This window comes from Balaenoptera physalus (assembly GCF_965194825.1).
Source record: "Balaenoptera physalus genome assembly, chromosome: 2".
Lineage (NCBI taxonomy): Eukaryota > Metazoa > Chordata > Mammalia > Artiodactyla > Balaenopteridae > Balaenoptera > Balaenoptera physalus.
Window position 1 is genome coordinate 31759717 of NC_138883.1, and position 25968 is coordinate 31785684.

Here is a 25968-nt window from a genome sequence, read left to right on the forward strand (position 1 = left end):
ATTCTGTTCATACACTTTTACTTTATCATGTTATGTCTGTTATATGTGCTATTCCATGTTTACTTAGTTTTTATAGACTATTTATACTTTGTTAACTGAATAATTCCTATGAGTGATTATATCTGTCTTCTTAAACTCTCCCTGTGTTGTACTTAAGTTTTTCCCAATTTACAATTTGCATTAAGGCTGTAGTGATTACATTATTTAAATAAGGCTGTAGTGTATCATGAGTTTTCAGTATTTAGTATTTATTTCCTTAGTATGGAGTCCCAGCTGTAGAATCATTAGAATCTGTACTTTTTTTTTTAGACCTGTTATTACTCTAATAGCAAAATATGAAAGTACCAAGTTCTCTAGAATCTCGCTGACACTGAGTATTGTCATCTACATTTTTAGTGCCAATTAAGTAGCAAAAAAATGGTGTTTCATTATTTTAAGTGGTTGCATAGTTTCTCATCTTTGATTCTTTTATGAAGTGTCTGATTTTCTGTATTGTGTAAGATTTTTTAGTTTTTTTATTTTGACATAATTTCAGGCTTACAGAAGAGTTGTCAGAGTAGTACAGAGAATTCCTCCATATATACCTTTTGCCCTAATTCCCCGTATATTAAAGTTTTCCATATTTGTCTTATTCTTTAATCTCTATCTCTCTTTCCCTATGTCAAACTCCTGTTGTCATTTGCTGTTTCTCCCTCTCTCTCTCTGTGTGTGTGTGTGTGTGTGTACATATACATATAATACACACATATATACACCTTTTATTTTGGATTGAGAGTCGGTTGCAATCTTGATGCCCATTTTCCCTAAGAACTTTAGTGTGCATTTCCTAAAATCAAGGACATTCTTTTACATAGCCTTGGTACAATTATCAAAATTAAACCGGTATGATACCATTATCTAATCTGTAGGTCTTATTCAGATCTTGCTAGTGGTGCCAAGAATGTCATTTACAGCAAAAGAATATCCTGAATTGTGCATTAGATTTAGTTGTCCTATCTCTTTAGTCTCCTTTAATCTGGAGCAGTTCTTTAATCTTCCATGTTTTTCATGACTTGATATTTAAAGAGTAGGCCAGTTATTTTGTTGAATGTCTCTTAATTTGGGTTTGTTTGATATATTTTCATAATTAAATTCATCTCATGCACTTAAAAACATTTTTTTTCACGTTCCAAGCATTGTTTATTCCAGGATTGCGAGAATGATTCAACAGTTGGAATCTGTTACTCTGAATTAACATATTAATTGCAAAAATACACTTTTGTTAGGAATACCATGGAAAAGATGCTTATGGAGGCACGTGCTGTCAATTTGTCCCATTTCTGGTGATGTTAACTTTGATCACTTGGTTAAGGTAGTGTTTGTCAGGTTACTCCACTGTAAAGTTAGAATTTTTCTTTTTGTAATTTAGGTATTTTGGGGGGGGGGAGTAGTTCGAGGTCTGTAAATACCCTGTTATTGCTCAGAACTTTTACCCTCCAGTAACATTCACTGATAATTCTTGCCTAAATCATTTATTACTATTATGGTTGCCAAATGGTGATTTTCTAATTCCTTCATTCCTTCTGTGTTTATTAGTTGGCTTTCTGCTATAAAGAAGAGCTTTCCTTTCCCCCCTACTTATTTATTTATATCATTGTAGACTCTTGGATTCTTATTTATTCAACGAGTTATATTTCTTTACTATCATTAATTTATATTGATGCTCAAATTGTCCCAGACTGGGCCAATGGGAACTGTTTCAAGCTGATTCTTAGGTCCTTTTGACATGACCTTGTCATTCATTGAGGATTTTCTTTATGTTTTGGCACAATAAGATATCCCAGGCTCATTCCAACCCTGGAGTCAGCCATTTCTCTAAGGATCCCTAGTTCCTTTTGGTGGAGAATATATTTGGAAATCAAGATCTGTGTGCTAGGTGTGTTCATTTGCTACTGGGGTGTCATGGCTTCTGGGCTTTGTCAGCTGATAGAGTTAAGAAATAGATACATACTGGGACTTCTCTGGCGGCCCAGTGGTTAAGACTGTGCTTCCACTGCAGGGGGCATGGGTTCGATCCCTGGTTGGGAAACTAAGATCTTGCATGCTGCTTGGCATGGCCAAAAAAAAAAGAAAAAGAAATAGATATGTACATATGTGTGTGACATGAGTAAATGCATATATGTCCACACACATATCTATCTGTCTATTCTATATATATTAAAAGCAACCAATTCACACTGATAACACCAATTCCAGTTTATCCTCACAGGGTTCACTCTGTTCTCTTTCACATTTGTAACTTTCTTCCACATTGATGAGAATTGTTTCTTGTTATCCACAATGTTTGTACTTATTTGCTTAATCCTGGAATAACAGAAAGTTGTTTTAGAGTTGCTAACCTATACCTCTGCAAAAAAAGAAACCTCTTAATTAGAATTCAGTATTTACTTAGAGTTCTTTTTGTCTTTAGTTTGTAGATATATAGTTCAGATACTGTGTTTAAAAATTACTTGGGTTAATTTTTTTTTCCAGTGTGGTTACACTACTCATTTATCAGATGTTCCAGTTCATTTGGTTCTGTTTTGAATTCCATTTTAGTTTTTCCCCTCATTATTATTGATTACTTTGTTTTGTTGTTGTTCTGTGGGATGTGAGTTGTTAGCATAGTTCTTAATGGCAGACCTGTCCAAAAGAGATTCTGAGTATCATACCCCTTCCTCATTTCTTCTTTCTTTTCCACCTTATTCCTACCTACCCCTCTCGAAGAAATGAACCTAATTAGTCTCTAGTTTACCTTTACTGTATTTCTGCTGCACAAATGAATAGATGTTTTCTTATTTCCCCTTCTTACACAAAAGGCAACATATTATCTGAACTTCTGCACTTTGCTTATTTTCCACTTATTTAAGCATGAACTTTGAGATAAAGATATTAACTCTAGTATTTTTTCAACTTTTTATTTCCAGCAAAGCTCCTTTTTCTTTCACTTACATTATTTTAAAATTTCACTTAACAGAAAAGTACACAAGATAATAGTACAGTTCATTGTACCTGTGTAAACTTACCATGCAGGTAAAGAAATTGAACATTGCCAATACCCCAGAAGCTCCTTTATGTCCCTTCCTAATCACAATGTTTGTCCTGATTAGAGGTCACACTTATTCTCAGTTTTATGGTAATCATTTGTTTTCTTTACATTTTTACCACATCACCTTGCATCCCTAAATAAATTTTTAGTTTTGATTGCCTACTTTTTATTTTTAGTATGAGTAGATTCAGTATGTATATTTCATGTATGACTTATTTTGTTCAATATTATGTTTGTGACATTTATCAACGTTGTTTCATGTTATTGTGGTTCTCTTATTTTCATTTCTGTTCAGTATTCCTTTACATACATGTATTACAACTTAAAAAAATCCATTCTAATGGTGATGGACATTTGGATTGTTTGTAGTTTTGGGCTATTGTGAAAAATTGCTTTTATGAATATTCTTTTTGGTGTATATTATAGGCTGAATTGTGTCATCTCACCCCCCTCTCCACCCCCAACATGTTGAAGTCCTAACTCCCAGTACCTCAGAATGTGATATTATTTGGAAATAGGGTCATTGCAGATGTTATTAGTTAAGATGAGGTCATGCTAGAGTAGGCTGAGACCCTATTTTGATGTGACTGGTGACCTTATAAAAAGAATGCCACATGAAGAGACAAAGGGAGACACCATGTGAAGATAGAAGATTGTAGTGTTGCATCTATAAGCTTAAAAACACCAAAAATTGACACCAAATTACCAAAAGCAAGGAAGAGGCAAGGAAGGATTCCCCTGTAGGCTTCAGGGGGAACATGGCCCTGCACATACCTTGATTCTGGACTACTAGCCTTCAGAACTTTGAGATAATAAATTTCTATTGTTTTATTTTCCAGTTTATACTCCCACCAGCAGTGTGCGAGACTTCGTATTGTCCACACCTTTGTTGACCCTTGATACTGTCAACTAAAGAAAATTTTAGTCATTCTGATGGGTATACAGTGGTATCTTGTTGAGGCTGAAATTTGTATTTCCTGGTGATTTGATGATGTTAAGCATTCTTTCCTGTGATTGTTGGCTACTTGAATATCCATTTTTGTGAAGTGTGTTTTTTGCACATTTTTCTACTGTTTTGTCTGTGTTTGTCTTATAGAGTAAGAAGAATCCTTTGTATGTTTGGATAAGAGTCCTTTGTTGGTAACATGTATTGTGTTTAAATGTTTCTTCTCTCCACTCTGGCTTGCCTTTTTACCCTTCTTAATTTTAACGTAACTCAGTTTGTCAATCTTCTCCTTTATTGTTAATGCTTTTTTGTGTCTTGTTCGAGGTTTTTCCCTACATTGAGGTTATGAAGATATACTCCTCTGTGATTATCTACAAGCTTTATTATTTTACATTTCACATTCAGGAGTATAGTCCATTTGGTTGGGATTGGTCTATAAATCAATTTGGGGAGAACTGACAATTTAGCAATATCGAGTATTCAGAACCACAGACTTGTTATATTCCTCCTTTTATTTAGGTTTTCTTTAACTTCTCTGAGTAAAGTTATGAGCTTTCAGAGTACAGGTCTTGTACATGTTTTGTTAAAGTTACCACTAAGCATAATGTGTTTTTTTGATGCTGTTGTAAAAGATGTTTAAAAAATTTTAATTTCCATTTGTTTGTCTCTAGTATATAGACCTTGTATCCTGTTACTTTACTAAATTCAATAATTAGTTCTGGTAGCTTTTTTGTGCATTGCTTAGGAATTTCTACATCCATGATCAATGTCATCTGGGAATAAAGAGTCTTATCTTCAACCTGTATACCTTTCAAAAAATTGTGGTAAAATATAAATAACATAAAATTTACCATTTTAAGCACTTTAAGTATACAATTCATTGACATTAACTACATTCACATTGTTGTGCAGCTATCATCACCATCTCCAGAACTTCTTCGTCATTCCAAACCGAAACTCTACTCATTAAACACTCCCTTTTTTCCCCTTCCTCCAGCCCCTGGCAACCACCATTCTACTTATGTCCTGATGCATTTGACTGCTGTTGGTATCTCATATAACTGGACTCATACAATATTTGGTTTTTTTGTGTCCGGCTTATTTCACTTAGCATAAGGTCTTCAAGGTTCATCCATATTCTAGCATGTGTCAGAATTTCCTTTTTGAGGTTAAATAATATTTTGTTGTATGTATCTATGTATGCACACACACATTCTGTTTATTCATGCGTCAGGCCATGGACATTTGAGTTGCTTCCACCTTTTCACTATTGTAAATAATGCTAGTACAGGGACTTCCCTGGTGGTCCAGTGGTTAAGACTCTGCACTCCCAACGCAGGGGGCCCGGGTTCGATCCCTGGTCAGGGTACTAGATCCCACATGCCACAACTAAAAGAGCCTGCATGCCGCAGCTAAAGAACCTGTGTGCCACAACTAAAAGAGCCTGCATGCCGCAGCTAAAGAACCTGTGTGCCACAACTAAAGATCCTGCACGCGGCAACGAAGATCCCACCTCCCACAACTAAGACCCAGTGCGGCCAAACAAATGAATAAATAAATATTTTTAAAAAAATAATGCTGGGGGCTTCCCTGGTGGCGCAGTGGTTGGGAATCTGCCTGCTAATGCAGGGGACACGGGTTCGCGCCCTGGTCTGGGAAGATCCCACATGCCGCGGAGCAACTAAGCCCGTGCGCCACAACTACTGAGCCTGCGCGTCTGGAGCCTGTGCTCTGCAACAAGAGAGGCCACGACAGTGAGAGGCCCGCGCACAGCGATGAAGAGTGGCCCCCGCTTGCCGCAACCAGAGAAGGCCCTAGCACAGAAACGAAGACCCAACATAGCAATCAATCAATCAATAAATAAATCTTTAAAAAAAAATAATGCTGCTACAAACAGTGATGTACAAATATCTGGCAATGCATGTGGGAAGGGGTGCACCACTCTCCGAATCTCCCCATGTTCACTGACCGGAAAGCTTTCAGAACCTTGTCCTTTTAGGGTTTTTATGGAGGCTTCATTACATGGATATGATTGATTAAATTATTGGCTATTGGTGATCAAACCCAACTTCAGCCCCCTTTCCATCCCCAGGGGTGGGGGTGGGGCGGTATCGAAACCCTCTAGTCACAAGGTTGGTTCCTCCAGTGACCAGCTCCCATTTTTAGGTGACATAGGGGCTTTCCAAAAGTCACCTCATTAACATCACAAAAGACACCATGGTTCTCCTCTCAGGAAATTCCAAGGGTTTTAGGAGTTCTGTGCCAGGAAGAAGAAGACCAAATATATATTTCTTATTATAAATCACAATATCACACCTAACAATTATTGAGGTTGACCATCTTTTTATGTGCATATTGGTCATTTGTGTATTCTTTCTTTACATAAAATATTTTAATAAAATTCATTATAAAATTAAAGCAGAATATTTGTATATCTTTGGAGAAATGTCTATTCAAGGCTTTGGCACATTTAAAAATATTTTTTAATTAAGGTATAGTTGATTTACAATATTATGTAAGTTTCAGATGTACAACGTAGTGGTTCACAATTTTTAAAGATTATACTCCATTTATAGTTATTATAAAATATTGGCTATATTTCCTGTGCTATACAATATATCCTTGTAGCTTATTTATTTTATACATAGTAGTTTGTACCTCTTAATACCCTTCTATCTTGCCCCTCCCCACTTTCTCCCCACTAACCCCTTATTGGTCATATCATTTGCAAATATTTTCTCCCATTCAGTAGGATGTCTTTTTGTTTTGTCAGTGGTTTCCTTTGCTGTGCAGAAGCTTATAAGTTTGATTAGGTCCCATTTGTTTATTTTTGCTTTTATTTGTTTTGCTTTAGAAGACAGATCCAAAGATCTATGATTTATGTCAAAGAGTGTTCTGCCTATGTTTTTTTCTAAGAATTTTATGGTTTCTGGTCTTACATGTAGATCTTTAACACATTTTAAGTTTATTTTTGTATATGGTGTGAGAAAATGTTTTAATTTCATTCTTTCACATGTAGCTGTTCAGTTTTCCCAGCACCACTTATTGAAGAGACTGTCTTTTCTTCATTGTATATTCTTGCCTCCTTTGTTGTAAATTAATTGACCATAAGTGCATGGGTTTATTTCTAGACTCTCTCTGTATTCTGTTCCCTTGATCTGTGTGTCTCTTCCTGTGCTAGTACCATACTGTTCTGGTTAATGTATCTTTGTAGTGTAGTCTAAAGTCAGGGAGTGTGATACCTCCACCTCAGTTCTTTCTCAAGATTGTTTTGGCTTTTCAGGGTCATTTCTGTTTCCATGCAAAATTTAAAATTATATGTTCTAGTTCTGTGAAAAAATGCCATTGGTATTTCAGTAGGTACATTGAATCTGTAGATAACCTTGGGTAGTATGGTCATTTTACCAATATAAATTTTTCTGGTCTATGAACACAGTATGTCTTTCCATCTGTGTCATCTTCAATTTTTTTCATCAGTGTCAGTGTTCCGCGTTCAGATCTTTTACTTCCTTAGGTAAGTATATTCCTAGGTATTTTATTCTTTTTGATGCAATTGAAAATGGAGTTGTTTCCTTATTTTCTCTTTCTGATAGTTTGTTGTTAGTAGATAGAAATGCAACAGATTTCTGTATATTACTTTTGTATCCCGCAACTTTACTGAACTCATTGATGAACTCCAGTAGTTTTTGGTAGCTTCTTTTGGATTTTCTACATATATCATGCTGTCTGCAAACACTGACAGTTTTACTTCTTCATTTCCAATTTGGATTCCTTTTATTTCTTTGTCTTGTCTGATTGCTGTGGCTAGGACTTCCAATACTCTGTTGAATAAAAAGTGGCAAGTGTGTGCATCCTTTTCTTGTTCCTGATTTAGATGAAATGCTTTCAGCTTTTGACCATTGAGTATGATGTTAGCTGTGGGCTTATCATATATGGCCTTTATGATGTTGAGGTATGTTCCCTCTATACCACCCACTTTCTGGAGAGTTTTTTTTTATCATAAATGGATGTTGAATTTTGTCAAAATCTTTTACTGCATCGATTGAAATGATTATATGATTTTTATTTTTCAATTTGTTAATATGTATCACATTTATAGATTTATGGATATTGAGCCATCCTTGTATTCCTGGGATAAATCCCACTTGATCATGGTGTATGATCTTTGTAATGTACTGTTGAGTTTGGTTTACTAATGTTTTGTCAAAGATTTTTACATCTATGTTCATCAGTGATATTGGTCTCTAATTTTATTTTTTTCTGATAATCTTTGTCTTGTTTGGATATCAAGGTGATGTTGGTCTCAAACAATGAGTTTGGAAGTATTCCTTCCTCTGCAATTTTTTGTAATAGTTTGAGAAGGATAGGTGTTAACTCTTCTCTAAATGTTTGGAGCATTCACCTGTGTAGCTCTCTGGTTCTGGACCTTTGTTTTTGGGGAGTTTTAAAAAATTGCTGATTCACTTTCATTACTCGTAATTTGTCTGTTCATGTTTTCTATTTCTTCCTGGTTTAGTCTTGGGAGATTGTACATTTCTAAGAATTTGTTCATCTAGGTTCTTCATTATTGGCCTATAGTTATTCACAGTAATCTTTTATGATCCTCTGTATTTCTGTGGTTATAACTTCTTTTCCATTTCTGATTTGGGCCCTCTCTCTTTTTTTCTTGATGAGTCTGGCTAAAAGTTTATCATTTTTGTTTCTCTTTACAAAGAACCAGCTCTTAGTTTCATTGATCTTTTCTTTCTTTTTTTAGTCTCTATTTCATTTATTTCTGCTCTGATCTTTATGATTTCTTTCCTTCTAACTAACTTTGAGTTTTGTTTGTTCTTCTTTTTCTAGTTCCTTTAGGTGTAAGTTGGGTTGTTTGAGATTTTTTCTTATTTCCTGAGGTAAGGTTGTATTGCTATAAACTTCCCTTTAGTGCAGCAATTCATTGGTTATTTAGTAACGTATTTTTAGCCTCCACGAGTTTGTGTCTTTTGCAGTTTTTTTCTTGTAGTTGATTTCTAGTCTCATAGTGTTGTGGTCAGAAAAGATGCTTGATATGATTTCAACTTTCTTAAATTTACTGAGACTTGTTTTGTGGCCTAGCATGTGATCTATCCTGGAGAATGTTCCATATGCATTTCAAAAGAATATGTGTTCTACTGGTCTAAGTGTGCCCTTGTTTCCCTACTGATTTTCAGTCTGGATGATCTGTCCATTGATGTAAGTGGAGTGTTAAAGTTCCCTACTCCTATTGTGTTACTCTCAATTTCTCCCTTTTACTCTGTTAATATTTTCTTTCTATATTTAGGTGGTCCTACAATGGGTGTGTATATATTTACAATTGCTATATTTTCTTGGGTTGATCCTTTGATCATTATGTAATGTACTTCTTTGTCTCTTGTAACAGTCTTTGTTTTAAAGTGTATTTTCTCTGATATAAGTATTGCTACTTTGGCTTTCTTTTGATTTCCATTGTATGAAATACCTTTTTCCATCCCTTTACTTTTAGTCTATGTGTGTCTTTAGATCTGAAGTGAGTCTTTTGTAGGCAGCATATATATGAGTCTTGTTTTTGTATCCATTCAGCCACTCTATGTATTTTAATCGGAGCATTTAGACTATTTACATTTAAAGTAATTATTGATATGTATGTTCTTATTGCCATTTTTATTGTTTTTGCAGTTCTTTTTTGTTTCTTCTTCTTTTGTTCTTTTCTTTTGTGGTCTGGTGACTATTTTTAGTGTTATGTTTGGATTCCTTTCTCTGTGTGTGTGTATCTGTTACAGATTTTTGGTTTGAAGTTACCATGAGCTTTATATGTAGCTATCTGTCTATCTATGCTGTTTTAAGTTGATAATCTCTTAATTTCAAACATTTTAATAACCCTGCATTTGTACTCTCCTCCTGTCATGATTACTGTTTTTGACATACTTTGTATCTAGTTGTTTTGATATCCCTTAACTGTTTACTGTAGATATAGATGATTTTACTGCTTTTGTCTTTTAACCTTCCTACACATTTTGTATGTGGTTGATTTTGTTACCTTTACTGTATATTTGCCTTTGCTGATGACCTTTTTCCTTTCGCAATTTTCATGTTTCTAGTTGCGGCCTTTTCAATTTTGCTTAGAGAAGTCCCTTTTACATTTCTTGTAAAGCTGGTTTGGTGGTGCTGAGCTCTTTCAGCTTTTGCTTGTCTGTAAAACTTACGATCTCTCAATCAAATCTGAGTTAGAGCCTTGCTGGGTACAGCATTCTTGGTTGTAGGTTTTTCCTTTTTCATCACTGTAAATATATTGTGCCTCTCCCTGCCTGCAAAGTTTCTGCTGTAAAGTCAGCTTTATGGCCTTATGGGAATTCCCTTGTATGTAACTTGTTGCTTTTCCCTTGTTGCTTTTAATATTCTCTCTTTACCTTTAATTTTTGCCATTTTACTTATAATGTGTCTTGGTGTGTTTCTCTTTGGGTTGATCCTGTTTAGGACTCTTTGTGCTTCCTGTACTTGTATTACTTGTATGTCTGTTTCCTTTCCCATCTTAGGGAAGTTTTTAGCTGTTATGTTTTCAAGTATGTTCTCTGCCACTTTCTCTCTTCTCTTTCTGGAATCCCTATATTGTGAATGTTAGTATGTTTGATGTTGTCCCAGAGATCTCTTAAACTATTCTCATTTCTTTTCATTCTTTTTTCTTTTTTCTGTTCAGCTTCAGTGATTTCCACTATTCTGTCTTACAGCTTGCTGATCGGTCTCTCTGTATCATTTACTATACTGTTGATTCCTTTTAGTGTATTTTTCATTTCAGTTATTGTGTTCTTCATCTCTGTTTGGTTGCTCTTTATATTTTCCCAGTCTTTGTTAAAGACTTCTAACTTCTTGCTCTGCATCCATTCTTCTCCCGAGTTCTTTGGTCATCTTTACAATCATTACCCTGAACTCTTTCTTAGGTAGAGTGCCTATCTCCCCTTCACTTAGTTCTTCTTCTGGGGTTTTATCTTGTTCCTTCATTTGGAATATGTTCCTCTGTTGCCTCATTTTTGCCTAGCTTGCTTTTTTATTTCTGTTACTGGTAGATTGGTTATGTTTCCCAACCTTAGAGAAGTGACCTTTTGTAGGAGACATCCTATGTGTCCCAGCAGTGCAGTCCCCTCTCGTCATCTGAGCTGTATGCTCTAGGGGTGCCCCCTATGTGGGCTGAGTGGGTCCTTCTGTTGTGGTTGGCGGACTACTGTGGGTGGTCTAGTAGGCTTGGTTGGCCTCCAGTATCTTTGGTCGCCAGGCCCTGCCTGTGCAGAGGCTGCTGGCTGCTGGTTGGTGGGGCTGGGTCATGAGTCGGCTGGCTGCAGGACCCCAGGGCTAGTGCCGGCCCTGTGGTTTGTAGAGCCAGGTCCTAAACTCTGGCTGCAGGGCCCAGGGGTTCCAGAGCTGGTGTCGGACTGCTGGTGGGTGGGGCCAGTTCCTGACACAGCTGGCTGCAGTGTCTGAGGTGTCTTGAAGCTTGTGTTGGCCTGCTTCTGGGTGGGCTGGGTCTGCAGGCTGCAGGACTGCAGTTGTCCTGCAGCTGGTGCCTGCCCACTGGTGGGAAGAGCTTGGCCCCAGTTCCTCTGGCTGCAGGACCTTGGGGGTATCAGGTCTAGTGCCTGCGCACTGGTGTGTGGGGCTGGGTCCTGGACCCTGTGTTGGGCAGGGCCGTGTCCAGGGGCAGCTGTGGGCTCAGGGGTTCTTAAGGCAACCTGCCTGCTGGTGGGTGGGGCTGTGTCCCTGCTTAGTTAGTTGCTTGACCTGTGGCATCCCAGTACTGGTGCCTACAGACTGTTGGGCGGGGGCAAGGCTGGGTCCTGAGGCTGATAAGCTAGAGGGAGGATTCCAAAATGATGCTTGCCAGCACCAGTGTCCGTGTGGTAGAACAACATCCCTAAAATGGCCACCACCAGTGTCTGTGTCCCCAGGGTGAGCTCCAGTTGCCTCCTGCCTGTCCGGGGACTCTCCATGATCAGCAGGTAGGTCTGACCCAGGCTCCTTTCAAATAACTGCTTCTGTTCTGCATCCAGGAGTATGTGAGATTTTGTGTGCTCCCTTTACTTTGTCTCCATTTCTCCTTCCTTCCATCAGCTCAGGTCAAGGAAGTAACAAGGATTAAAAAGATCCTGAGGTGGGCTTATGCTTTGGTGTGTTAGTGGATCAGCAAGGAGAACTGCTGAAAAGGAGTGAACAAAGTGCAGAATAGGTAGGAGATGAATCAGAGAGATAAGGAGGGAGGGATGGGTAGTGGTGGCAGGAGTTGTATTGGGTAGGACTTTATAGAACATTCTATAGACTGTTATTGTGAATGAGATGGGAAATCATTGGAGGATTCTGAGCAAAGTAATGATGATATGACGCATCATTACTTGTAGAAGCATTCACTCCGTCTCCTGTGTGGGAATTGAGTGTTGAGGATCAGAATGGAAGCAGAAGACAAATTAGGAGGCTATGGCAGTAATCAAGGTGAAAGATGACGGTAGCTTTGACCATGTGGTAATAGTGGAGGTGGTGAAAAGTAATCAGATTCTATGTATATTCTGAAGGTTGAAACAATAGGATTTGCTCACAGATTAGATATGAAGTAACAAAAAGAAGAATCAAAGTTGACTGTAAGATTTTTGTTCTGAGCATCTCAAAAGATAGACTTGTCATTAACTGGGATGGGGAAGACTGAGACAAGCAGATTTAGGGATGAGGGTGGGAGGGGGGAGATAAATAATTCAGTTTGGACATACTTATTTTGAGGTGTTAATTAGACATTCAAGTGGTGATGACAAGTAGGCAGTTGGAAGCATGTATCTGGATATTAAAGAAGTCTCAGGCTGGAGGTCACATTTTGGAGTCATCTGCGTGTATATGGTCTTTAATACCATGAGGTGGAATGAAATCACCAGTAGGATGAGTGCAGAGAGAGGGGAAAAATATCCAAGGACCAAGCACTAAAAACACTCCAACATTTCGAGTTGTGGAGATAGAAAGAATAGCAATAAATATGAGTAGCAGCAGCCAGTGAAGTGAGCCCCTGAAAACCAAATGAAGAAAGCAATTCAAGGAGGAGGGAGTGGTTAACTTTGTCAAATGCCAATGATAAGTTTTTGAAGATGTTGTTCCTTTTTCGTGAAATTTTTACATTTTGCCTCCCAGCTTGCTTATTTTTACTTCATTTGCACGTCTCAGATCAAGTGTCTCTTCCTCAGGGAAGCCTTTTCTGACTCAAACTAGTTTATACATTTTCGTAGGCCCTTACATTCTCTTTTAGGAGTTCTCAACACAATTGTACTTAATTATTTGTTTAATGTCTGCCTCCTGTATTAGACTTTAACTTCCATAAGCAATATCAGAGTTGATTGTTGCTACATCCCAGCATTTCTCACCGTGCCCAACAGCAGTAAATGTTTGCTGAATGAAAGGATGAATGAATGAACACCCACGTCCATGTATGCTATGACTAGCACATTTTAGGATGACTTAGAAAACTCCACCCTAACACTCTTGGCCTGGTTCATACTTTGGAACTTGAGCAACACCAAAGCAAAATGCTGAGTTCTTGGCCTTGACTTTTTTTTTTTAACATCTTTGTTGGAGTATAATTGCTTTACAATGGTGTGTGAGTTTCTGCTTTATAACAAAGTGAATCAGCTATATGTATACGTATATCCCCATATCTCCTCCCTCTTGCGTCTCCCTCCCAACCTCCATATCCCACCTCTCTAGGTGGTCACAAAGCACCGAGCTGATCTCCCTGCGCTATGCTTGCCCTTGACTTTTGCCTATGAGGAACAGCAGAGAGTGTGGAAGGCAACACCACCATCCTTACTATGTGACAGATGTTTTATATGCGCTGTCTTTAATGTTCACATCAATCCTGTAGGCAACTGATAGTGGTGTTACAATCAAGGAAGTAAAAATTTGCAGAGATTAAAATGTGGAAGTACTATTGCTAATAAGTGGCAGAACTCGGATTCTCCAACTTTAAAGTCTGTGCACTGTCTTCTATGCTATGCAGATTTTTAACTCTTAGTTTAATGATTAAGAATACAGCCTAGGTTCAAATACTACTTCACTTTTTGCCATCTGTGTCCTTGAGTATGTTATCCAATCCTTCTGGGCCCGGTTTCTCCAACTATAAAATGGGAATAACAGCAATACCTACATGTCAGGATTGTTTTTTGAAAGTTAAATTAATTAACATTATTTTAGATTAGAACCTGATACTTGATAAGCATTCAGTAAGGGTTGGCTGCTTTCATTATCACTTGTCCTTCTGAGGTGACTCAGTTTAGCTGTCACCTCTTTTAGGAAACCTTTCTGATTGCCTCTTCTCCCCTCCAATAACTTATGCTTCCAAGAACCCTGTGTACACCATCTTAGAGCACTTATCCTACTCTACTGTAATTCTGTAAATTCTCACATCTATTTATCCCAGCTAGACATGGAGCAACTTTAGAGGGCAGGAGGGTCTCCACAGCTCTGTACAGTGTACTTGGCACGACACACACACACACACACACAATGTTTGAAAGTTAGGTAATTCATCAGCACAATTACCCAGAGACACCTAATTGGGTGCTAAAGGCAGCTAGAGTCTCCAGGGTTCCTTTCTAGTAGCCAGGTTGGTAACTCTAAGGTTTGGTGCCTGTTGGTTATTTTTATTTTAGACTAGACTTTTCCTTGCCAGATTCCTTTCTGAAACTAATTCACTGGAGATCTTTTCAGACCATTACCTGCTTTTATGAAAACCATAAAAACAGAAAGCACATTTTCCTGTGCTTTCCTTTGACTGCATGAGTTTTGCCTTTTAATATCTTTTTGTAATTCTCACCTCATTTCTGGCTCTTTGTTTATTAGCCTTATTCTTTCCTCTGATTTCCTCTACCATTTCTACTTCAGATATTACAAAGGAGCCTATACCTTTTAATGCTTTGTCTTAGTTATTATGCCACACACTTGTTCCCTTATACCTGGTTAAAGGGTGTAGCCACAGAGCTAATATAATGAAAGCACTGGAACACATTTCCAGGGTTTCCTGCTGAGAGCAACCCTGCCTTAAATAGAAAGAACTAAATACTAAGGAAAAGCAAAAGACATTTAATTTTGGAAGTTAGGCGCCTGCTTATCTTTTGATTGAATGCAGAGAACCAAGAATATCTGCCTTTAATCAGACTTTCTAAAGTAATGAACTGTGGGTCGTTGGGCAATGATCATGCAATGTCTTCCCTTTCCAAAGACATTTTCTTCAAATCAGTGAATATTTTGCAATACTCTGTTTCCTATTTTAAGTTCTTTTACTCTTTTCTTGAGTAGGGACTCTTAAAAACAGAGCAGTACTCTGATAAAAACATACGATACTGAGGCAAGGAAAAAGAGTTGGACTGGAATTACTGTGTAAAGAAGTGTTAATAGTGAGGGAAGGACACTGCCCCTTGGAGCGGGACCGCTGTCTGAGCTTTCCGCATAGGCTGTAAGGTCACAGTAGGGGGAGCACACTCGCATCCACAGTGGCAATGGTTTTCGTCGTTGTATACTCCTCTCTTATGACATTTCTACAGTTTGCAGAATTGAGGGTCGAATAATTGACGCAGCTCCTTCTCGTACATATCTTGCCTAGAGCATGCAAGGTGCCATCTTTTACTTCTCCAATATCAACTGTATCCCTCCCAAAGTGGTAGCTGGTTTCCCAGCACTTGGTACCGTTAACAGGGTTATCTGAATTATGGTGTTGTGTTATTTTAGATTGGGAATTGTTTCTATATATTCACACTGCACTCTTTCACACAAAATATTTCAAGGAAGATATCTTTTTTTTTTTTTTTTAAATATTTATTTATTTATTTTTGGCTGCGTTGGGTCTTCGTTGCTGCGCGCGGGCTTTCTCTAGTTGCTGCGAGCGGGGGCTACTCTTCGTTGCGGTGGGTGGGCTTCTCATTGTCATGGCTTCTCTTGTTGCAGAGCATGGGCTCTAGGCGCGCAGGCTTCAGTAGTCGTGGCACGTGGGCTCAGTAGTTGTGGCTCGCAGGCTCTAGAGCGCAGGCTCAGTAGTTGTGGTTCAAGGGCTTAGTTGCCCTGCGGCATGTGGGATCTTCCCGGACCAGGGCTCGAACCACTGTTCCCTGCATTGGCAGGCGGATTCTTAACCACTGCGCCACCAGGGAAGTCCAAGGAAGATATCTTTTGTATGTTGAATTTCCACGCCATATTGGCCACAACAATCTCCTTGTACATTAATTGTTTTGTAGCAGCTCGGGGGGCACTCCTTGCTGTTCGGTCAAAAATATATTGACATTGTTTATTGTGGCTGTTGTACATTTTGTGATAACAGTAGTTGCTGTCACCACAAGGCATCCCATCCTGCATATAGAAATTGTCAGGGCATCACCTTGAACTTCCATTGTACCACACAGGAAGGTCACATTCACTGATATGTGCTCTACAGAGCATTCCAAGAGAAGCAGACTTACATTTTACATAGCAAGGTCCAAAAGCACAGTCTGCCCAAGGTTTCAGATCCCTTCTGCACTGACATTCTGATCCACAGTCACAACAATCTTCTTCACCTTCCACTACCTTGTTACCACATTGTTTCAATGGGATAATGTTTTGAGAAGCTGGTGTATTCATCAGACAGACTCCCTTGTGGTTAATGGGTTAAAATAACTTCCATAACTGCAGTTGCTAAAAGCACTGGTATTTGTATTATAGGCATTCATGATGCAATGTTTTTTCCTACATGAACAGAATTCCTCTGTATGAGACATACCAAGATTATGACCCCTGCAAAATGAAAGAAATCGATTTATCTTTGAGGAATTTATAAACTGCTAGCCCAAAATGACGGTAGCACATTCCTGAGATTCAGGCCAACTTAAATATATTAGGAAAATCCTTGCACACAAATCCTCCCCCAAATCAGGTGGCAGACGGGGATAAAGATGAATACTTTTCCATTCACTGAAGCTGTCAAGAAGTTGACTCATGTGTTGTTCAACACTTATAAGATTCCCCTGGTTCCAAATCTCAATCCCAATTAAAGAAATAGGAAGGCCTAGCCATAGGTAGATGGAATCTGTTACCTTGATCACATTTCATATATCTTCTGTTGCCTTTGAGGCATTGTTACTTGAATAATTGAAACTGTAATTGTCCACCACCACAATCACACTCCACAAAGGGCCAGTGGGTCCACCAGCCATGGGAATGGCCGTTTTGTGGCATTGTGGCAGTTTTGAATTCTCTGCCTTGAACTCCAGCTTCTGACATATTTATTTCCTCTTCTAAGCTGCATTTCATGGGAATTGAACCTTGTTACTGTCTTATGCAACTGGTGTTCAAATGTGGTAGAGTCCTTAAGGGCTCTGTTTCATAAGTGGAATCATTTATCGGTGGCATCCCTCGAAAGGCCCCCAAATGCTGGACAACCAGGGAATTGGGAGCCCTTCCACATAACCATGAGAGTAGCAGTTATTCTGGATGAAGGGCTGATTCTCATGGAAGCCGCCCTGCTCCGTGTAGGTAGGTGTCTGGAAACCAAGAGCTTCTTAGGCTGTAGACGAATGACGTGGGTGCAGCTGTCGGCCAGCCCGCGGGACACGTCGAAGGCTCCACGTGCGCTGGGGGCGTTGGAGGCCTTCCAGGGAAGCACCACGTGGGAGACCAAGTGCCAGGTGGGCTGGGTTTGCGAGGAGCCCGCGGGGGGCCTGGAGTACCCGGAGCCTGAGCCGCAGGAGGGCGCCCAGCTGCAGGCACCCGGCCCACACCGCTTTCCACGATGCGGCCTTTCGGAGAGCTTGGGTGCAGCTGTCAGCGGCGCTAGGAAGGTGGGTGTTGGAGACTTGAGTCTGAAACTCTGCTTCCGAGGCAAATCCTCTTCCAAGGCGGGAACCCAGCCTCCTGGGTTCGGCGGCCGCCGCCCCGCCCCAAAGAAAAAGGGCGGTTCCTCAGTGTTGGTTCGTCATAAGGAACTGGCGCCAGGGTTCCAGGGTCTGGAAGCTGGCCACAGAGAGGCTTAAGGGAAAAAGCAGAGTGAGAACAAGAGGGAACTGAGCAGGCAGCCACTCGGCTTGGAGGGGAGGAGTGAGAGGGTGTGCAGTAGAGGAGAGAGAGCAGCAAAAGGGTGCACTGGGGTGACGGGAATTCAATTCAGAAGAGAGAAATTTAGGGAATCTTAGCACTCTGGAACCAGAGGCTATGGAAATTGAGAGCCCAAGCCTGGTTCACTTCTTGGTGTCAGTCCTGAACAAAAAGGCAAAACTAAACTTTCATTAACTTGTTTCCACTGTGGGCTGATAAAAGTTTGCTAAAGCCAGCAGCTGGTTGTCCGTAAGAGCGATATACTGTAAGTGAGCTTCCGTGAGGAAGACTAAGAGGGTGTTGCTGCATTTTTGCTAAACTCCTGCAGTAGATAGTGAAGTGTGTGTGTGTGTGTGTGTGTGTGTGTGTGAGTGTGTGAGAGAGAGAGTTAGGGACTGCAAATACTTTAATACAGTATCATTTTTTCACCCCTTTAAATTTTTATTTTAATAAAACAGCTTTATTGCAGTTTATTTAATCTATAATAAACTGCACATACTTAAATTGTGTAACAAGCTAAATTTTGACATATGTGTACACCCCTGAAACCTTCACCATTATTTGCTTATCTGTTTTCCTGTTGATGAACATTTGGTTTGTTTCTAGTTTGAGGCTATTACAAATGAAGCTGCTGTGAGCCTTCATGTATAAATCTTTGTATGAACCTGATCTTTCTTTTCTCTTGGGTAAAAACTTGGGAGTGGATAAAGTATATGTTCACATCTTTTGCCTATTTCTTGAGGAGTTGTTTCTTTTCTTACTGAGTTTTGAGTTTTTTATATATTTTGAATAGTCCTTTAGCAAATATATGTTTTGAAAATATTTTATCCCAATCTGTGGCTTGCCTCTTCATTCTCTTAATAAAATATTTTAAAGAGAAGTCTGTAGTTTTGATGAAGTTCAACTTATCAATTTGTTCTTTTATGGATTTTGCATTCTCTGCCATATCTAAGAAATCTTTGCTTAACCCTAGGCCCTAGGTTTAAATGATTTCTCCTAAAAAGGAAAAAAAAAAATTCTCCTCTGTTTACTTTTAGAAGTTTTATAGTTTTCGGTTTTACATGTTGGACTGTGGTCTATTTTGGACTAATTTTTGTATGTGGTTCCAGGTATGAAAGTAAGTTCTTTTGTGTTCCATTCAGTTGTTCCAGCACTCTATGTAAAAAGACTATCCTTTCTCCAGTGATTTACCTTTGTACACTTGTCAAAAATCTGTTGCCAAATTTGTGTGGGTGTATTTCTAGTCTTTCTAGTCTCTTCTATTGATCTGTCTATTGTTACACAAATAACCCACTGTTTTGAGACTGTAACTTTATCTGTCTTGAAATCAGAAAGTGGTAGTCCTCCAACTTTTTCTTCTTTTTCAAAGTGGATTGGCTATTCTAGATCTTTTGCATTTCTATTTGAATTTTAGAATCAGTTTGTCAAATTCTACAAGTAAAACCTTCTGATTGATCTTTCTGGGGAAAATTGACATCTTAATGATGTTAATTATTCAGATCAGTGAATAAGATCTCACCACTTATTTAGGTTGGTGTTAATTTCTCTCAGTGATGTTTATAGTTTTAAGTTACAGGTTTTCCACAGCTTTTGTCAGAATTATTGCTAAGTACTTAATTTTTTTTTTTTTTGCTGTGTAATAGTATTCTTTAAAAATTTTAATTTCCAGTTGTTCATTGCTAGTATATAAAAATAGAATTGACTGCTGCATATTCATCTTAAGTCCTTTGAGCTTGTTAAACTCATTAGTACCTTTTTTTATAGATTCCCTCAGGTTTCTACATAGACATCTATAAATGTCACCTATAAATAAAGACAATTTTAAATCTTCCTTTCTAATCTTGAATCCTTTTATTTCTCTTTCTTGCCTGATTGCACTGGCCAGAACCTCTTGTCTTGTTTCTGATTTTAGGGGGAAGGTATTCAATCTTTTACCATTAAAATCTACTATTAGCTGTAGATTCTTCCATAGATGCCCTTTATCATGTTGAAAAGTTCCCTTCTATTGACAGTTTTCTGGGAGTTATTATTAGGAATGGATGTTGGATTTTGTCAAATGATTTTTCTGATCTATTGATGTGATCAGATTGTTACTGGGCTTTCTCCGGATTCTTGGACAGCAATAGCATAGAAATGAATATCACTCCCAAAAGATTCTTAGGCAAGCAATACTTTTTATTGAAAGGATAGCTTGTGCACAAGGGAGATGGTGAAAGAGTGCCAACTCCCCAAGGATGTTCAGGGAAAGGGTTTTAAAGGCAGTGTGAGGGCGGGGGCCACAGGGTGCCTGATCAGCTTGTGCTCAGTTCTCAGTTTGGTTGGCATCAAAGTGAAGTTTTGAGCGTTATCAGCGTTCTGGTTTCCGTCGGTCTGGGGTCCATGTGCTTGCAGTCAGCAGTTTTCATCGGGTGGGGGTCTGCTTCCTGAAGCAACAACTTAGGAGTGTGTGTCAGGCCTGTATCTCTAGCTTTTAGGGAGCTGGGAGTTCAGTGATTCTGCTGTCTGGTGGATTTATAGTTCCGCTTTTGTCCTTTGGAAACTGTACATACATCAGTGGGACAGAGATAATCTTTTGCTTCTGTGGGTCTCTAGTTGTTGTCTCAAAGACCCAAGCCTTCAGGAGCTTTGTTTTACTGGGCTTGTTAGGCCTGTTTGCTCCAGGCCGTTCCCTAGCTCCTTTTCCAAAACGGCTTTCTCAATGTGATTATTCATTTTAACTTTCTTAATATGGTAACATACATTGATTGATTTTCAGACCAACCCTATATCCATAGGATAAATTTTATTTGATCATGGTGTATTATCCTTTTTATATATTGTTTTTTTAAATAAATTTATTTATTTATTTATTTTTGGCTGCATTGGGTCTTTGTTGCTGTGTGCAGGCTTTCTCTAGTTGCGACGAGCAGGGGCTACTCTTCGTTGTTGTGCGCGGGCTTCTCATTGCGGTGACTTCTCTTGTTGCAGAGCACGGGCTCTAGGCACGCGGGCTTCAGTAGTAGTGGCACGTGGGCTCAGTAGGTGTGGCTCGCGGGCTCTGAAGTGCAGGCTCAGTAGCTGTGGCACACGGGCTTATTTGCTTCGCGGCGTGTGGGATCTTCCTGGACCAGGGCTCGAACCCGTGTCCCCTGCCTTGGCAGACAGATTCTCAACCACTGTGCCACCAGGGAAGCCCTGTATATTGTTGAATTCAGTTGCTAACATTTTGTTTAGGATTTCGCCATCTATGTTCATGAGGAACATTGATCTGAATTTTTGTATTAATGTATGTTTTAATCTGATTTCCACATCAGGGTAATGCTGGCTGCAAAGAGCTAGTTGGGACATATTTCCTCCTCTTCAGTTTTCTTGGAGAGTTTGTATAGAATTGTTCTCTCTTCTTCCTTATATTTTTGATAGTATTCATAAGTGAAATCAGTGTGGGCCTGGAGTTCTCTTTGTGGGAAAGTTTTAAATTACAGATTCAATTTCCTGAAAAGATACAGAGCTATTTAAGCCATCCATTTTCTCTTGCATTAATTTTCATAGTTTGTGTCTTTCAAGGAGTGTGTCCATTTCATCTCTAAGTTGTCTAATTTGTAGAAAGAAAGTTGTTCATATTACCTTTTATTATCCTTTCAATAACCATAGAATCTGTGACATCATCCTTCAACCATTCCTCATATTGGTAATTTTTGTCTTTCTTTCTCCTGATCAGTATGACTAGAGGTGGATGAATATTATTGGCTTTCTTAAAAAAAAAAAAAATCAGCTTTTGTTTTTGTGTGCTTTTTTTTCTTTCTGTTTTTCTGTTTTCTATTTCATTAATTTTCATTCTGATCTTTATTACTTCATTTAATCTATTTGCTTTGGGTTTAATTTGCTGTTCTCTTTCTGGTTTCTTGAGGTGAAAATTGAGATAATTGATTCGAGACCTTTATAATTTCTTTTCTTTTGTTGTTGAGATGTAATTGACATATAACATTGTATTAATTTTAGGTGTTCAACATAATGATATGTGTACATATTGTGAAATGATTACCACAAAAAGTTTAGTTAAGATCCTTCACCACACATAGTTACAGATTTTTTTCTTGTGATGAGAACTTTTGAGATCTACTCTCTTAGCAACTTCCAAATATACAATACAGTGTTGTTAACTATAGTATCCATGCTGTATGTTATATCCCCAGGACTGTTTTATCTTATACTTGGAAGTTTGTATTTTTTGACCCCTTTTACCTATTTTACCCAACCCCCCACCCTTGCCTCTGGCAAATACCAATCTGTTCTCTGTATCAGTGGGTTTGGTTTTAGATTCTACATATAAGTGAGGTCCTGCAATATTTGTCTCTCTCTGTCTGACTTATCCTGGAATAAATCCCACTTGATCATGGTGTATGACATTTTTAATATATTGTTGAATTTGGTTTGCTAATATTTTATTGAGTATTTTTGCATCTATGTTCATTAGAGATATTGGCTTGTAGTTTTCTTTTCTTATAGTGTCCTTGTATGTTTTTGGTATTGGTAATGAGGGCCTTGTAAAATGAGTTTGGAAGTGTTCCTTCCTCTTCTATTTTTGGAAGACTTTGAAAAGAATTGGTATTAATTCTTCTTTAAATGTTTGGTAAAATTCACAGGTGAAAATATCTGGTCCTTGACTTTTCTTTGTTGAGAGGTTCTTTTTTCTTTTTTAACATCTTTATTGGCGTATAATTGTTTTACAATGTTGTGTTAGTTTCTGCTGTATAACATACTGAATCAGCTATATGCATACATATGTCGCCATATCCCCTCCCTCTTGCATCTCCCTCCCACTCTCCCTATCCCACCCTTCTAGGTGGTCACAAAGCACCGAGCTGATCTCCCTGTGCTATGCAGCTGCTTCCCACTAGCTATCTATTTTACATTTGTTAGTGTGTATATGTCAATGCTACTCTCTCACTTCGTCCCAGCTTACCCTTCCCCCTCCCCATGTCCTCAAGTCCATTCTCTATGTCTGTGTCTTTATTCCTGTCCTGCCCCTAGGTTCATCAGAACCATTGTTTTTTTTTAGATTCCCTATATATGTGTTAGCAAGTGTTATTTGTTTTTCTCTTTCTGACTTATTTCACTCTGTATGACAGACTCTAGGTCCATCCACCTCACTATAAATAACTCAATTTCATTTCTTTTTATGGCTGAATAATATTCCATTGTATATATGTGTCACATCTTCTTTATCCATTCATCTGTCGATGGACACTTAGGTTGCTTCCATGTCCTGGCTATTGTAAATAGTGCTGCAGTGAACACTGTGGTACATGACTCTTTCTAAATTATGGTTTTCTCAGAGTATATGCCCAGTAGTGGGATAGCTGGGCCATATGGTAGTTCTACTTTTAGTTTTTTAAGGAACCTCCATACTGTTCTCCATAGTGGCTGTGTCGATTTACATTCCCACCAACAGTGCAAGAGGGTTCCCTTTTCTCCACACCCTCTCCAGCATTTATTGTTTGTAGATTTTTTGATGCTGGCCATCCTGACAGGTGTGAGGTGGTACCTCACTGTAGTTTTGATTTGCATTTCTCTAATTAGTGATGTTGAGCATCCTTTCATGTGTTTGTTGGCAATCTGTATATCTTCTTTGGAGAAATGTCTATTTAGTCTTCTGTCCATTTTTGGATTGTGTTGTTTGTTGTCTGATATTGAGCTGCATGAGCTGCTTGTATATTTTGGAGATTAATCCTTTGTCCATTCCTTCATTTACAAATATTTTCTCCCATTCTGAGGGTTGTCTTTTCGTCTTGTTTATGTTTTCCTTTACTGTGCAAAAGCTTTTAAATTTCATTAGGTCCCATTTGTTTATTTTTGTTTTTATTTCATTTCTCTAAGAGGTGGGTCAAAAAGGATCTTGCTGTGATTTATGTCATACTGTGTTCTGCCTATGTTTTCCTCTACGAGTTTTATAGTGTCTGGCCTTATATTTAGGTCTTTAATCCATTTTGAGTTTATTTTTGCGTATGGTGTTAGGAAGTGTTCTAATTTCATTCTTTTACATGTAGCTGTCCAGTTTCCCCAGCACCACTTATTGAAGAGGCTGTCTTTTCTCCACTGTATATTCTTTCCTCCTTTATCAAAGGTAAGGTGACCATATGTGTGTGGGTTATCTCTGGGCTTTCTATCCTGTTCCATTGATCTATATTTCTGTTTTTATGCCAGTACCATACTGTCTTGATTATTGTAGCTTTGTAATATAGTCTGAAGTCAGGGAACCAGATTCCTCCAACTCCATTTTTCTTTCTCAAGATTGCTTTGGATATTCGAGGTCTTTTGTGTTTCCATACGAATTGTGAAATGTTTTGTTCAGTTCTCTGAAAAATGCCATTAGTAGTTTGATAGGGATTGCACTGAAACTGTAGACTGCTTTGGGTAGTATAGTCATTTTCAGAATGTTGATTCTTCCAATTCAAGAACATGGTATATCTCTCCATCTATTTGTATTATCTTTAATTTCTTTCATCAGTGTCTTATAGTTTTCTGCATACAGGTCTTTTGTCTCCTTACGTAGGTTTATTCCTAGGTATTTTATTCTTTTTGTTGCAGTGGTAAATGGGAGTGTTTCCTTAATTTCTCTTTCAGATTTTTCATCATTAGTGTATAGGAATGCAAGAGATTTCTGTGCATTAATTTTGTATCCTGCTACTTTACCAAATTCATTGATTAGCTCTAGTAGTTTTCTGGTAGCATCTTTAGGATTCTCTATGTATAGTATCATGTCATCTGCAAACAGTGACAGTTTTACTTCTTCTTTTCTGATTTGGATTCCTTTTAGTTCTTTTTCTGATTCCTGTGGGCAAAACTTCCAAAACTATGTTGAATTATAGTGGTGAGAGTGGGCAACCTTGTCTTCTTCCTGATCTGAGAGGAAATGGTTTCAGGTTGTAAACACTGAGAATGATGTTGGCTGTGGGTTTGTCATATATGATCTTTATTATGTTGAGGTATGTTCCCTCTATCCCTACTTTCTGGAGAGTTTTTATCATAAATGGGTGTTGAGTTTTGTCGAAAGCTTTTTCTGCATCTATTGAGATGATCATATGGTTTTTCTCCTTCAATTTGTTAATATGGTTTATCACATTGATTTGCGTATATTGAAGAATCCTTGCATTCCTGGGATAAACCCCGCTTGATCATGGTGTATGATCCTTTTAATGTACTGTTGGATTCTGTTTGCTAGTATTTTGTTGAAGATATTTGCATCTGTGTTCATCAGTGATATTGGCCTGTAGTTTTCTTTTTTTGTGACATCGTTGTCTCTTTTTGGTATCGGTGATGATGGCCTCGTAGAATGAGTTTAGGAGTGTTCCTCCCTCTGCTATATTTTGAAAGAGTTTGAAAAGGATAGGTGTTAGCTCTTCTCTAAATTTTTGTTAGAATTCACCTGCGAAGCCATCTGGTCCTGTGCTTTTGTTTGTTGGAAGATTTTTAATCACAGTTTCAAATTCATTGCTTGTGATTGGTCTGTTCATATTTTCTATTTCTTCCTGGTTCAGTCTTGGAAGGTTATTCCTTTCTAAGAATTTGTCCATTTCTTCCAGGTTGTCCATTTTATTGGCATAGAGTTGCTTGTAGTAGTCTCTTAGGATGCTTTGTATTTCTGTGGTGTCTGTTGTAACTTCTCCTTTTTCATTTCTAATTTTATTGATTTGAGTCCTCTCCCTCTTTTTCTTGATGAGTTTATTAGAGAAGTTTTTGACTATAATGTCTTTGAATATTTTCTAAGACCATTTCTTTTTCTTTTCTTCTTCTGGGACCCCTAGAATTCAAATGTTGGTGCATTTAATGTTGTCCCAGAGGTCTCTGAGACTGTCCTCAGTTCTTTTCCTTCTTTTTTCTTTATTCTGCTTCCTGACAG

The 25968-nt window shown here is 38.4% G+C and overlaps 1 protein-coding gene across 3 annotated transcripts in view; it reads left to right on the forward strand.

Annotated features, from left to right (window-relative positions):
- Positions 1-16184: 16184 nt before the first annotated feature.
- LOC309655845 (disintegrin and metalloproteinase domain-containing protein 20-like) overlaps positions 16185-25968 on the forward strand; it is a 36259-nt gene continuing 26475 nt past the window's right edge. Inside the window, exon 1 of one of the 3 annotated variants that reach the window (XM_082451633.1) lies at positions 16185-17836. The gene's annotated coding sequence lies outside the window, so the exon portion shown is untranslated. Of the gene's footprint in view, positions 17837-17874; positions 18355-25968 lie in introns of those variants that run through there. The other 2 variants (XM_082451631.1, XM_082451632.1) reach the window with 2 other exon arrangements.